Below are 15,224 nucleotides of genomic sequence, written 5' to 3' on the forward strand. Positions count from 1 at the left end.
AGTGGGAGAACGGCCCCGCCAGACCCACACACGGGCAGATGGTTGGTGGCAACCATCTTCAAGAGGCAGGACATCTGCAGCTCAGAGCGCTACTCTGGGCGGATGCTGATCTCACTCATGCGGACATGACTGCCGCCACTGATGCTCATGGGGGGATTGTCTTTAGTTCTCCCCACATGCACCCAGCTGGGCCCGGGTTTGCAGCAGTTCCGGGCATGGCAGGAAGCGCTCAGCAGGGTCGCAGGCCCAGTTGCAGCCTGGCACGGGGCGGAGGCCGGGGGGAGAGAGAGAAGAGGCCGGCCTGGCTTTGTTTCCCAAGCTGAACCTCATTTAAAAGCACATTTCTGGGTATTCATTTCCTATGCTTCTTAAAGGATACTGGGAATCACAGGGGCCTCTCCCTAGCAGCAGAGCCCTGCAATGCTCCTCAGTCCCAACCTGCAGCCCCCTCTAATGTTCCACACCTGGGCTCCCCCCCCCGAATCCCAACCCACAAGCCCTCAGCCAGGCCAGCTCTGGGCCCCCTCCTGCTCCCCAGCTCTGCCGCTGCCCCTCAATCCCAACCTGGAGGCCCATCCACCCACCCACCCAGCTGTGCCAGAGCACCCCAACCCTGCCCTGCAGGGCCCCGCTCCCTGCCATCCCACCACTTTTCCTAAAGGAAGCTGCCAGTCATGCTATAGGAAACAGAGACATCCACGAGGAGGGGCGTGAAGGCCAACAAACCCATAAGCCGATCCCCAGTTACAAACCCAAGTCTCTAGGAGAAGGATGCCAGAGCAAGAGACCAGCCGGAGCAGAGGAAGCCTGGCATTTTGCCATCGCCGTCTAGCCCCTGGAGCAAACACAGATCACAGACTCACCGGACCCTAACCCAGCTCACGACTTAATGGTGCTTTTGCCACCTTGGAGCCCTTGAGGCCCTGGGCTCACAAGAAGGGCTGCTTGTGGGGGGAGGGATAGCTCAGTGGTTTGAGCATTGGCCTGCTAAACCCAGGGTTGTGAGTTCAATCCTTGAGGGGGCCATTTAGGGATCTGGGGCAAAAAATGGGGATTGGTCCTGCTTTGAGCAGGGGGTTGGACTAGATGACCTCCTGAGGTCCCTTCCAACCCTTGTATTCTATGATTCTATGATTGTCACAGAGCTAATCCGAACCCTGAGGCTGCATTAACCCTTCCACATTGCGCGGCCAGTAGCTGCTTTAGGGGACTTGCCTAGTCCTCCTGGTCAGTGAGTCAGTGGCCTTATGGAAGTGAGGGGGTCCGTGTCCCCCTGAGTGATGCAGCCAGCTTGCAGCATCTCTCAGGTTCCCCAGCACCCAGCTTCCCATGGATTCAGTGGGGCAGCCAGTAAGTTGTCCCTCATGTTGTGTCAAACCTAGAGAGAACAGACCTTCCTGGGCTATCCAAGCCCCTGAGCCATGGGGCAGCTGTGAAGCTGGGAGCCCTGGATCCACAGGCACAGCTCCCTGCCCCTGCCCGGTCCTGTCCCCCATAGAACTCCCTGCCCTCATGACAGAGAAAGTCACCCCACCTTGCCCATCCCCCAGCACATGGTCTGATCACGCCAGCCCCTCCAGCCTGTGGAAGGGGCTGCCCCATAAGGCGCAGTAACATGAGGGCTGGCGGGAGGGCGAGGGGTTTTCTGTCAGAAACATGACAAAATGAACAAGCCCTCGGGACACACCTCCTGCCAGCAGTGACCCGCATGCATAGCAACTGAGCCCAGCTGTCCCATAACACACAGCCTGGCCTGGCACCATTTTGTGGCCACTGCGTGGTTCGCCCACCTGTCCCCTTCTGGTGGGTGCCTGGGCCACAAAGAGCCTGCTACAGCCTTGAGACACTGGAGAGGGGCCTTTGAGCTCAGGCCGGAGTGGCCCGTGCCATTAAATCCAGAGGGCCTGGGTTCAACCCTGCTGCCACTGCGGGCCAGGTATGAGTAAGTTTACGGAGCCACACTGGGCTGATGCCCTGCATCCATTTACACCAGTGCCGAGGGGTGTCTGCCATCGCCAGGTCAGAGCGGCCGTGTTCCCACATCCAGCTTCCACTGGTGCCCGAGGTGCAGGGCAATGGAGGAAACAGTTAAATAAAGGTCCCCATGATACCCTGCTCCCTTCGCTGCTCAGGGATGAAACTGACTGGTCCGGACACAGCAGCTGGGCTGCTGAGGGCTCACCGTCCACTAAGGTTGCCAATTTTGATTGGACATATTCCTGGAGGTTTCATCACAGGACATAGTCCTGGAGGGCTGGCAACCTTACTCCCCAGCTCTCAGCATCTACACCAACTCCGCCTTGGGAGACCTGGGTGTGTGGCACCCAGAGACCACGGTGGTGGGCATGGGATACGAACCTAGATAGGATCAGTTCTGCCTAAGCTGCACCCATGCTGACTAACACAGGGAAAAGGACATGGCCATTCCAGGTGCTTCATCCCAACCCCCCCAGTGAGGGGCAGTGCTCTTATGCACAGAGCCCTGCAAATCTGCAGATATCCACAAACCATGTTTGGCATCCACATCCAATCCGCAATTTTGTATCCACGCAGGGCTCTGCTTAGGCAGCCAAAAGCATCCCAGCCCAGCTACTGGCCCTCCTGCCTTTTGCCCTGGTTGGCAATAAAAATTGTCCCTAGCCAAGCAAAAATATAGGCCATTTACCAGGTGGATAAGACAGGCAGTGGGGGAGCGGTGCTGGCAAAGAGCCTTTCCTAGAGGGGTCGCAGCGCCATCTCGTTCTTCTAGCAGAGCACCCTGCCTGGTGACCCAGCCTCGCCCCTGACCTGGGCTCTGAAATGCATCTGGGCACCCACTGCATTGCCAGTCCCAAAAAACCCAGAGCAGGCTGGGAATTTTCCAGTTAATTTTTTGTCGTTGTTGTTGTCAGCAAAATGCCAATTTTTCCAGCAGAAACGTTTCGGTTTGGAAAGGGGCAGCGTGTGTGTGTGTGCGGGGGCGGGGCGGGGCGGGGGGAGTTTCAACCTTTTCTACATGAAAAATTCCCGTTTTCTGGACAAACAGCTTTTTTGTTTTGAAATGAACGCTAAAGCATAGGGGGGTAACAATGGTCAAAACCACAATGAAAATGTGGCAGTTGACCCAAGCCAGATTTTTTTTTTTTTTTGCAAGCTGTCAGTTTGCGCAAGTTTTCAAGATGGACTTTTCATCCTGATTTGGCAAGGGACATTTTTTTCGACCTCTCCAAAAATGTTTGCAGGACGGGAAGACCAGATCCCGCCCTGCTGTGCTGAGACCCCTGCGGAGATGACAGACAGGCCAGTGTGTGGCAGGATACTAATTCACGGTCACTTTCAGGGAGATGTTTCCAGAAAAGGTTGAAGGAGCAATGAATATCGGCAGAATCCAGGCCGGCAGCTAGAGAGAGCGGAGCGTTTGTGCCTCGAATTGCTGGGGGGGCGGGGTGCAGGGCAGGTTGGAAGACGAGCAAATGCCCAGATCTTCACAAGCTTCAGCTCATTCATTGCAAATGATGTTCCCCTTCGGGCAGTGCTGGCAGGTCAGGCTTGTGAGGGACTGCAGAGAACAGAACTAAGCCGGGCTCTTCCCCCAGGTCTCACAGGCAGGCCTGCTTGTTTCCTACAGCTGAGCAGGCTGGTAACTGGATCTGCAGGGCCTGCTGGCAGAGGCTACTGGAAAGCGAGGGGTGCAGAATGCCCCCTACAGAGGGTCGCTAGGCAGGGATGCGTCTGACAGGGAGACGCGTACAAACGGATTTCACCGAGGATCCCCCCTGCAGCCAAGGAAACACTTAGATCACCCCCAGTGACAAAGCTGGGACCAGAGTGATTGCAGGGACTCGGTGGCAGTGGGAGGAGACATGCTACAGAAATGGCCACAGCAGTTCTTTGCCCCGTCCAGCCACTTCCCTCTGAGGGGCTCATAACACTTTACAATCACCAACGAATTCAGGCCGCAATGCCCCTTGTGAGGGTGGGGTCACTGTCCACATTTTACAGAAGAGGAAACCGAGGCACAGAAGGGCGTGACTTGCCCAGCATCATGGCAAAGCTAGAGAGACTCCCAGGACTCTGTTCTAACCACTGCCCCACTCTCCTTTCCCTTCAGGGCCTGATCAAACCACTGCCAGAGCAGTGGTCAAACGCTCCAGCCCAATACACATGCCTACCTCTTGCTGATGCCAACGGGAGCCAAGCCAGGATGAAGAAACCAGCCTGGGCCACTTGGCATGAACGGGTACAGCTCCACTGGCACGGGATGTGTTTGAAGGTGAGATCTCAGGAGGAAATAGGGAAGATACATTCAGGAACGCATCCCTCAGCCAGCCAGCCAAGTCTCTCAGCCAGCCAGCCACTTCCCCCAGAAAGACTATTTTTATCTTCGGCAGCACAAACACACCTGAGAACAGTGTGTGTGTGTGTGAGAGAGAGAGATGGGGTGGGAGGAAAGGGGAGAGAAAAAAATGCACGAATAAAAGTGTAAGTCAAGCAGGATGAAACAGACCTGGCCATTTATGTACTGTGTGTCAGAGAGTGGGGGGGCATGATTTCAAGTTAAAATTAGCCCTTCTAAAATAATAATGGCTGCACCTCCCGTCACCCCTGGATGTGGGAGCAAGCAGCGCAGCCTGACCACATCACCTATACGTCCAGCCATGCAATCTACTTGCCCACCCTTCCAAGAAGGATGGAGAAACCAAGGGTAACCAAGTTGCAGTGGGGGAGGTTTAGGTTGGATATTAGGGAAAACTTTTTCACTAGGAGGGTGGTGAAACACTGGAAAGTGTTACCTAGGAGGTGGTGGAATCTCCTTCCTTAAAAAGAAAAGGAGTACTTGTGGCACCTTAGAGACTAACCAATTTATTTGAGCATGAGCTCATGCTCAAATAAATTGGTTAGTCTCTAAGGTGCCACAAGTACTCCTTTTCTTTTTGCGAATACAGACTAACACGGCTGTTACTCTGAAACCTCTCCTTCCTTAGATATTTTTAAGGTCAGGCTTGACAAAGCCCTGGCTGGGATGATTTAGTTGGGGATTGGTCCTGCTTTGAGCAGGGGGTTGGACTAGATGACCTCCTGAGGTCCCTTCCAACCCTGATATTCTATGATTCTATGTAATTCACTCACCTAAAGGGCAGGGGATGAATTGTTACTTGACCTAGGCCAGTGGGATTTTGCAGAGCAGGGCCAGTGCGTGTGTGGATCAGGCTCCTACAAAGCAGACAGCTGGGATAATGCATCTTCTGAGAGATTGTGTGTGCGTGAGTGTGAGAGAGAAGGCAGGATTTAAATGCAAACTAGGGAGTCAAAAATAGATAGTGCTGACTCTGCATTCTCTGTGTGCGAGCCACAGTCACATCCGTACACATTGTACGTATCCCTGCACACCCTAGGTAGATCACGTTCACACAAACCGACTCGAAAAAGCTATTAAAAATGTAAATCTGCAGAAGAGAAGAATGAGGGGGGATTTGACAGCAGCCTTCAACTACCTGAAGGGGGGTTACAAAGAGGATGGAATTCGGCTGTTCTCAGTGGTGGCAGATGACAGAACAAGGAGCAATGGTCTCAAGATGCAGTGGGGGAGATCTAGGTAGGATATTAGGAGAACTATTTCACTAGGAGGGTGGTGAAGCTCTGGAATGGGTTACCTAGGGAGGTGGTGGAATCTCCATCCTTAGAGGTTTTTAAGGCCCAGCTTGAGAAAGCCTTGGCTAGGATGATTTAGCTGGGGATTGGTCCTGCTTTGAGCAGGGGGTTGGACTAGATGACCTCCTGAGGTTCCTTCCAACCAGGGGCAGCTCTACCAATTTTGCCGCCCCAAGCAGTTGCCGCCGAATTGCCCAAAAGCCGCGGCGGCGGGAAGAGCAGCGGGGCTGCCGCCGAATTGCCGCCCCATTTTGAATGCCGCTCCAAGCACCTGCTTGGAAAGCTGATGCCTGGAGTTAGCCCTGCTTCCAACCCTGATATTCTATGATTCTAAGAGCTGGCAACAGCTCATTTCTGAATGAACGACGCAATGTGCTTTTAACGAACACAAATTACCTCCTATGCCCATTCCCCCTCTCTGAACAACCCCATCCAAGTTCCTTTATGCGGGCTCAAATAATACGAGAAGGGACGAAAGGTGCTAAGTTTTAAATAAACAAATTAGCGTCCTTGAAGAAAACAATGTGACCCGCTTCTTTATGACAAGGTCATTCTCACCCAGCTAACACCATCTCCAGTCTCCTCACCAGTCCCTTTTTTCCTTTCAATATTCACTAAAGCCATGTCAAGGCAGTTATATTTACTGCGACGCAGCTGTACACTTAGGGACTCGACAAGGGAGAAGGGGAAATCTAGATGTAATTAGATCTATCGGAACAAGGTCATAGGCTCTTCTCCTCCCTGGTAGAAATGATGGTTTTTAAAGCCATAATCTAAGCCATAATTCTTAGCAGCTGTGTCAAGGCAGTTTATGAAGGATTGAAGCTGTTTAAACCCAGAGCTAGTTTTGATTTTAAGAGAATCTACAAGCAGACATTTCATCGTCAAAGTTGGAATCCCCCAAAATACCCTCCTACGCATATAAATACATTGCTGCTATTTAAAATCTGTACCAAGATTTAAGCTGAGCATCTCAGCAAATAAACACTATCAGCAGTTTCCAGACAAGGTTATTTATTTTTGAACCCATTTCCTTTTGCCATTTCTTTGATCAGAGCTGTTGATCAATACAGTACTTACTCCTGGGTTTAAAAGAGTGGTTTAGTTAAACACACACTTATAAATCCCAAATGTGCCAAAGACGATTTGTTTGGTTGGATTGGAAAGGGTTGGGACTTGAGTTAACAAGTGATTTCGCTTCATTGGGGAAGGCATTCTCTGTTCTTTTAGAGACCTCCTCATAGACCAACAAAAACCATGGCGACAATAGATAATGAGAGTTTTTAAATCTACAGTCCCCAAGGTCATTTTCCAACACATACACTCGCTCCCAAATCCGGTACAGATTTCTTCCCCTGTTCAAGACGCGTGGGTTTCATCGATATAAATAACCATCCCTCCAATGAGATGCCTATCACCCAACCTACCAAAGATCTATCTGCATAGATTCCAAGCTGTAGGATAGCTGGAATAACCGGGGCAAGTGAGATGACCGGACGCTATTAACACTCATACACAAATAAAAAGACAGACAAAACCTAGAGGCAAGGTTTTTCAGGACAAAATGGCTACACCAAAGGGGGAGGGGGGAAAAAACCCAAAAAACCTTTCTACATCAACAACTATGTATCCAATTATACTAATTAAAGCACCTTGTTTTTACAAAGACATTTGTTTTCCTCCTTACCTGTGGTCTATACTCCGCTCTGCCACAGCCCTCTTTAAGTATCTGTCTCGCGTGATATTATGAAGGATGCTCTGGCAGGGATACAGGAAGGAAATAGCTCATGGGTACCAGAACGAGCATTAGCATCACAGCCTTCTACACACACACTGAACATTGGGAGAGTCCATTGTAACAGCCCAGGGAAGGGTGGTGGCAGGACCGGCTGCTATAGAAAATGAAACAGAGAAGGAGGAGGGGTTGTCTTTTTTTTTTAATGAACCAGGAAAAAAAAAGAGAATGCCTCCCCCAGCCGGTTACCCATCCATGTGGGAATGTTCTGCAAGATCAGGTTGCCTCCGTCAGGGACGAGATTTCAGTTTAACCTGCTTCACTGAAATGCACTGAAGGAGGTGAGACTGACTGATGGTGTATTATTAGTCAGTTTCATCTGATAGCTGCCCCTGGACAGCTTTGCTGGGAGGAATGGCAGCAGCAGAAAGATACTTTGTGTTTGTGTTTGTTTTTGCTCGGAGATGCTCGCAGTCACCTATCGCAATTTTTCGCCCTCCCTCTTCCCCCCCAACCCATCACAACCGCAGAGACACAGCACGCTGCATTTAAATGTGATTTTTCAAACAGGAATCAGTGGCTTTTTTGTGTGGGGGGGGAGGAAAACCAAACAAACCCAAATCCTTGATGTTAGCCATTTGAATTACACATCTCAATACAGCAGAGTTAAACTATCTAGATTCTCTGGCCCCCGTTACTGGGGGTATTCGAGCGGCTCGGTCTTGGAGTTATTTTATCCTCACCACGCTCCAGTGAGGTAGGATGGAGAACTGAGGCACGGAAAGATTAATTGACTTGCCCAAGGTCACTCAGAGAGTCTGTAGTGAAGCAGGGAATTGAAGCCAAGTCTTGTAGATCCTAGGTTAGCATCCTAACTGCGGGATTATCCTTCCTCTGTGCATGAGCTGCACACAGCCACCGCCTAAGGCCTGGCCCACACTAAACATTTTAGACTGACAGAGCTCCATCGCTTTGCGGTGCAAAAAAGGCAACCTGAGCGCTGCAGCTGTGCCAACCTAACCTCTGGGGTAGAGGTGGCCGAGTCAATGGAATAATCCTTCCGTTGACCTTGGTGCCACCGCTGGGGGAGGGGCAGTTCCTACAGAGCTGGAAAAAAAACCTTCAGCCGCTGCAGAATAGTTGACACGATGGGGATCTCTGCCGCTGGAGTTCCCGCTGCGGAGACAAACCCTGAGTAATGCAGGGTGCACAGTGGGCTTGGAAGATCAACTGCGGTCTGCAACAGTGCCACAACCTTCCAACTTCCAGGGCATTAGTAGGGCTTACCTTTCAATCAGCCACCAAAGTTTCTTCGTTATGGTGTTTCATTTCCCTTGGAGAGGAGGAAGTGGGTTGGGTTTGGGGGTTTTTTTTTTCGGTTGGTTGGTTTTTTAAGCGGGGGAAAGTTTACAGCAAAGAGTCCAGTGAATGCATCCGATGAAGTGAGCTGTAGCTCACAAAAGCTTATGCTCAAATAAATTGGTTAGTCTCTAAGGTGCCACAAGTACTCCTTTTCTTTTTGCGAATACAGACTAACACGGCTGCTACTCTGAAACCTGAAATAATATTGTAAAAAACCTGTGGTTACAGAGGACTTCACTGTTACTGCCATGATACCGTTCAGGACTTCACAGAAACAGCAAGGATAGAATTCTAATCCTCCTGTGCCAAATGTGTAGGGCCTTGCCACTTGAGCTAAAGGAGAATCACCGTTAGTTGTATGCAGTATAGGGCCAATGACACACAGCTAAGCAGTTCCAATTATGTACAGGGGAGGGCAGTGGTGCAGGCAGTAGCCAGCTCCTTAAATTATCTTATTTGGATCCCAAGCCTCAGGTAACAAAGCATCAGAGGGAGATACACTTTCTTCCAACACTGAACAAGGAACTTTAATAAGTAAAACGGTATCATCCCTGAAGCTCCCCCGTATCTCTTGCTCCGCTCCTGCCTAGAACCTTCCCCAGCCCTCTGTCCAGGCTGACTCCTTTGTACAAGCTTAAAAGAAACAATCTTTACTCAAAACCCAAGAGCCATGAACTCAGAGGATCTTTCTAAGCAGTCACACCTTGTTTAGGTAGATTTATAAAACAGTCATCAAGTTTCCTTCAAATACATATATTGTTTGTATTATGTTAGCACTCAAAGCATGCCCCTCCCACCCACCCACTCCCCAAGATCGGGGTCTCATTGACATAGACAAGAGGGGAAGGGGACTTGCCCAAGGTCACCCAGCTGATCAGTGGCAGCGCTGGGACTAGCATCCAGGTCTGCTGAGCCACTGGGCGGTGTCCTACTCCGTGGGTCACATGCCTTTCCCGCCAAGATAATCAAACAACAAGCAACGGTTAACAACGAACGCCCCGAGCCAATGGCAGACAAAGGACACTTCCACCGGCCTCTGTACAAACCTTCGCCAACCAAACTCCAACCAACCTCATCCAAAGGGCTGAGCACGGAGTGGGGCCTTTGAATAGCCATACGCATCGGGCCCAATTTTCCATTGCCCTGGCCTGACACAGTTATTCACCTCTGTGCAAAGTGCAACTGCATCAGAATGGGGATGTATCATATAGACTTCCCAAGAGGTGTTTGTTTATTTATTTAAAGTCCTTATCTGTCCCCCATTACCGTGGTATCTGAGCACCTCGCAATCTTTGATGAATTTATCCTTGCCACCCCCCTGTGAGTTACAGTTGTGCTGTTAGCCCCATTGTAAAGATGGGGGAAACTAAGGCACGGAGCGACTAAGTGACTTGCCCAAGGTCATACAGGGAGTCTGTGGCAGAGCAGAGAATTGAACCTAGCTCTCCTCGGTCCAGGCTAGTGCCCTAACCACTATGTCATCCTACCTCTCAAAAACCCAGGACAATGAAGAATCTGACCCTGTGACTTGGGCCATTCCAGAGCAGAGGACACCTTGCCACTACGACTCCAGGGCTGATGGCTTATGTGCTTTGGCCAGCGGAGACCCAACTCACAAAAATATCTCTAGTCTGGACAGCACTAAAGCATGTGCGAGTCTCACTGAAGCCAGGGGGACTTAAGCATATGCTTAAAGTTTAGCACACACTTAAGTGCTTTCCTGAGTCAGGGCCCCTCCCCAGGGTACAAAGCCAGGAGAGACATTGCGTCTGTTCCTGCTGCAAATGCCAGCTCAGCTAGTGCCCTCAGTAGAGACGCCAAGGAGAATCAGCCACCCAGAGACCAGACTCCCCTCTGGTGCCTGCATTTCGGGGGGGGGAAGGGCACACATGGGGCAGTGCAAGAGGAAGCTTGCAGTGCAGCTAGGCATGAGCTGCAGGGAAAGGCGGGCCCATCAGTCCCCACAGAGGAGGAGTGTGACATCATCCAGGATCTATGCAGGCTGCGAAATCCACCTCTGAAAAAAAAGGCCTTGGTTCTCATGCAGGGCTGAAGCCAGAGACTGACTTCCTGTTGAACTGAACGATCTTCCTGGGAGCCCAGGGAAATGGGGCAGGTGAAACTGACCAGCAAGGTCAGTTCACCGCAGCAGGTAACTATCCCAGCGCCTCTGCCTGGCCACTCACATCCACCCTGCTCAGACTGCAGCATCAAGGCCAGTTTGGAGGACTCCTGAACACATGGCTGCAGTCTCAGCAGGTCAACTCTGCAGCGCCTGGCGAATGATTGACAGTTCAACAACTGTCTCTGCAGAGACTCTGCTGCCCGTCAGTGTGACAGCCGTGCAGGTGACATGGCCTCCGGTGAAGCATAATTGTGCAAGCAGGTGGGAAGAGATAGGGTAGACGGCTGGTGCAATGGCTTCCCCAGCCCTGGGTTCAAATCCCAGCTTTGACCACAAGTGAAATGGATTTGAGGAGTCTCAGCTTAAGGCCGCATCGAGACGGGAACCTTTTCTCTGGTATAACCTATGGTTTGAATTTAAACGGACATTGTTACACTGGCATTAACCCACTCGCCCATGTGGGCACACTTAATCCAGTACCAGAAGTTCAGTGGATGTCACCGGGGAAGGGCTGTATAATCTATTGGTATAATTAGGTAACATAGATCAGCCCTTGTCCTTAGGAGAGATTCACCCACAGCACAAAAATGTCCATATAGATTAGCACTGTGCCTCAGTACCGAGACACCATTCGTGCTATACAGCTTGGGGCTTATTTTTGCAGAAGATGGTTGACTTTCATGAGCACTTTCTATAGGCTTCTGTCAGACCATTGATTCAGGGCATCAAGCAAGCCTGCCGGATCTGAGGCAGTGACTTGGCAGATAGCTTTGTTGACAGAAGAGCTCGATAACAGAATGGAAAGCTGCAGCGAGATCTCGAACACGCTGATGACATGGTCTTGTTGGCTCACATTGGTGGGTCGCTGCAGCCAATGGCCCACCTGGTCAGGCAAGAAACAGGATGCATCAGTCTGGTTATTAATCCAGGTAAAAGTAAGTCCCCGGCCTTTACCATGGGAGCTCTAGAGTATAAACAGCTCAGCATTAACCTGTCTGGATGGGACATGGAGCAGGTGACAACAGCCAAATACCTGGGCAATGTCAGAGTGGGAGAGGATGCACAAAGGATGCGGATGTTCGTATAGCACCAGTTGCTGCCCCGTTCTGGGCTATTCATCAGCCTTTGTGGGGACGCCGTGACATCAGGTTTGCTAGGAAGCTGTGGATCTACAGAACCGCAGGTATAGCCGCTCGATGGCACGGCACTGAAACGCGGGTGCTGAGCAAGGCTGAAGAACACCAGGTGGCTGTTTATGATTCTTGCCGTCTTCATCAGCCTCTCCACAGTCAGTGGCAGGACAAGATCTGCAACAAGAACATCCAAAGCTGAACCCAGCAGCTGCCGCTGTAGTTCAGTTTCGGCAGCTTTCTCAGTATTATCAGGATGGAAGACCAAACGCATTACAAAGCATGTGTGCCCAGGAATGCCGCTACGCAGCTGGAGATCACAGGGACACTAAAAGCTTTGGAGGCATGATAAGATCGCCAGTGACGGACATACATTGACCATCCAGTCAGACCACCTGAAGGACCTAGCTGGAGATCGATCCGGATGGTGTTTGATCTGCAAGAAGGCTACATCCCTTTGCAATTTGTCTCGATGATGATGATACTTCTATTAGAAAGTTTTCCAAATTACACCAAGCTAGTTATACAGGTTGGTTATGCTGGTGTAACCTTGATGGAAACACTGTTTTAGTTTAGCTTAAACCCCTCCCCAAATATAAACTAAACCGAAAAAAGCCACTCTTACTGGCCTGGCCCACACATAGATTTTGCACCGATGTAAATGTAGGGGTATAATTTTTAGCAATGCAGCCTCTAGTGTGGATGCAGCTACACTGATACAAAGGTGCCTTATACCAGTGTACCTTATTCCCCTTCCATATGGGGATAACCTATACCAGAATAACTCCCTTTATACCAATATAACTGAATTCCACATTAAGGGATTTTACAGCTTCAACTATACTGGTGTAGCTAAGCATTACAACTTCCATGCATGGACAAAGCTTTATACCAGAACAAGAGTGTCCACACGGGGGTTATTCTGGTATCACAATCACTTCATTTCTTGATGCCTTTCCTGGTTATACAGGATCAAAGTGCCCACAATTCTTTGCCACTCCTTCCAGTCCATGGCACTAGTTCACAGGCCATGGAGTTCCAGTCCTTTTCAGACTACTACTGACAGATTCTTTCCATCAGATCCTCAGTCTTGCATGTCCTTTCTCGCTGTCCTCTTCCTCCCGTGTTTTCTTTGCTGGCTGTTCTCATCACACATCCAGTCTATCTCAAACCTGTGCTCTCCAGCCCCAAGTTCATCTTCCCCTGAATTTCTGCCATGGGCTCTGTTTACCTTCTGCTTGCCTGCCTTCTTACTATCTGTATCTTTCTTTCTTCCAGCTCTGTAAGACCAGCCGCTCCCCAACCATGGAGCGGGCAGGTACAAACACATGTGGTACCCACAAACTCCCATTTTAGGGGATACTGAAAAAGCCTTCCTGTGCAGGCAAGACCTTAGACTGAAGAGGTAAGGCAGAGGAACCAGTATCTTTTCCCCTCCTCTTCCACCAGAGAGGTTCACAGCAACGTGAGGAAAAGACCAAATTCTCAGGCTGCAGGAAACCACAGTACATAAGAACGTAAGAACGGCCATACCGGGTCAGACCAAAGGTCCATCCAGCCCAGCATCCTGTCTATTGACAGTGGCCAGGGCCAGGTTCCCCAGAGGGAGTGAACCTAACAGGTAATGATCAAGTGATCTCTCTCCTGCCATCCATATCCACCCTCTGACAAACAGAGTCTAGGGACACCATTCCTTACCCATCCTGGCTAATAGCCCTTAATGGATTTAACCTCCATGAACTTATCCAGTTCTCTTTTAAACCCTGTTATAGTCCTAGCCTTCACAACCTCCTCAGGCAAGGAGTTCCACAGGTTGAATGTGCACTGAGTGAAGAACTTCTTTTTATTTGTTTTAAACCTGCTGCCCATTAATTTCATTTGGTGGCCCCTAGTTCTTATATTATGGGAACCAGTAAATACCTTTTCCTTAGACACTTCCTCCACACCACTCACGATTTTATAGATCTCCATCGTATCCCCCCTTAGTCTCCTCTTTTCCAAGCTGAAAAGTCCTAACCTCTTTAATCACTCCTCATATGGGACCTGTTCCAAAACCCTAATCATTTTAGTTGCCCTTTTCTGAACCTTTTCTAATGCCAGTATATCTTTTTTGAGATGAGCGTACCACATCTGTACGCAGTATTCAAGATGTGGGCATACCATGGATTTATATAAGGGCAATAAGATATTCTCCGTCTTATTCTCTATCCCTTTTTTAATGATTCCTAACATCCCGTTTGCTTTTTTGACTTCTGCTGCACACTGTATGGATGTCTTCAGAGAACTATCCACGATGACTCCAAGATCTTTCTCCTGATTAGTTGTAGTTAAATTAGCCCCCATCATATTGTATGTATAGTTAGGGTTATTTTTTCCAATGTGCATTACTTTACATTTATCCACATTAAATTTCATTTGCCATTTTGTTGCCCAATTACTTAATTTTGTGAGACCTTTCTGAAGTTCTTCACAGTCTGCTTTGGTCTTGACTATCTTGAGCAGTTTAGCATCATCTGCAAACTTTGCCACCTCGCTGTTTACCCCGTTCTCCAGATCATTTATGAATAAGCTGAATAGGATTGGTCCTAGGACTGACCCTTGGGGAACACCACTAGTTACCCCTCTCCATTCTGAAAATTTACCATTTATTCAAACCCTTTGTTCCCTGTCTTTTAACCAGTTCTCAATCCATGAAAGGATCTTCCCTCTTATCCCATGACAACTTAATTTACATAAGAGCCTTTGGTGAGGGACCTTGTCAAAGGCTTTCTGGAAATCTAAGTACACTATATCCACTGGATCCCCCTTGTCCACATGTTTGTTGATCCCCTCAAAGAACTCTAATAGATTAGTAAGACACGATCTCCTTTTACAGAAACCATGTTGACTTTTGCGCAACAATTTATGTTCTTCTATGTGTCTGACAATTTTATTCTTTACTACAGTTTCAACTAATTTGCCCAGTACTCACGTTAGACTTACTGGTCTGTAATTGCCAGGATCACCTCTAGAGCCCTTCTAGAACAACTTCACTTCCACCCAAGGGTCTCCAGATACTGTGTAAACATTCATAAAGCTTCCCAGCCGGTAGAGGAGTATTATCACCATCTTACAGATGGGGAAACAGAGGCAAGGGAGTCACAATTGAGGTGAGTCATCAGAGCTGCCTCATGGCCCAGGACTAGAATAGCAGGGGGTGCTGCAGGTTGTATTTGAAGGGCATCAGCATGTGGAGAGGGGT

General features: G+C 49.5%; 1 protein-coding gene across 1 annotated transcript in view; it reads right to left on the minus strand.

Moving 5' to 3' along the window:
* The window catches only part of SV2A (synaptic vesicle glycoprotein 2A), a 60,402-nt gene extending 52,978 nt beyond the window's left edge, over window positions 1–7,424 (minus strand). Inside the window, exon 1 of the mRNA XM_073322870.2 lies at window positions 7,319–7,424. The gene's annotated coding sequence lies outside the window, so the exon portion shown is untranslated. The remainder of the gene's footprint in view (window positions 1–7,318) is intronic.
* Window positions 7,425–15,224: the final 7,800 nt, after the last annotated feature.

This window comes from Lepidochelys kempii, chromosome 24 (assembly GCF_965140285.1).
Source record: "Lepidochelys kempii isolate rLepKem1 chromosome 24, rLepKem1.hap1, whole genome shotgun sequence".
NCBI classification, from domain to species: Eukaryota; Metazoa; Chordata; order Testudines; family Cheloniidae; genus Lepidochelys; species Lepidochelys kempii.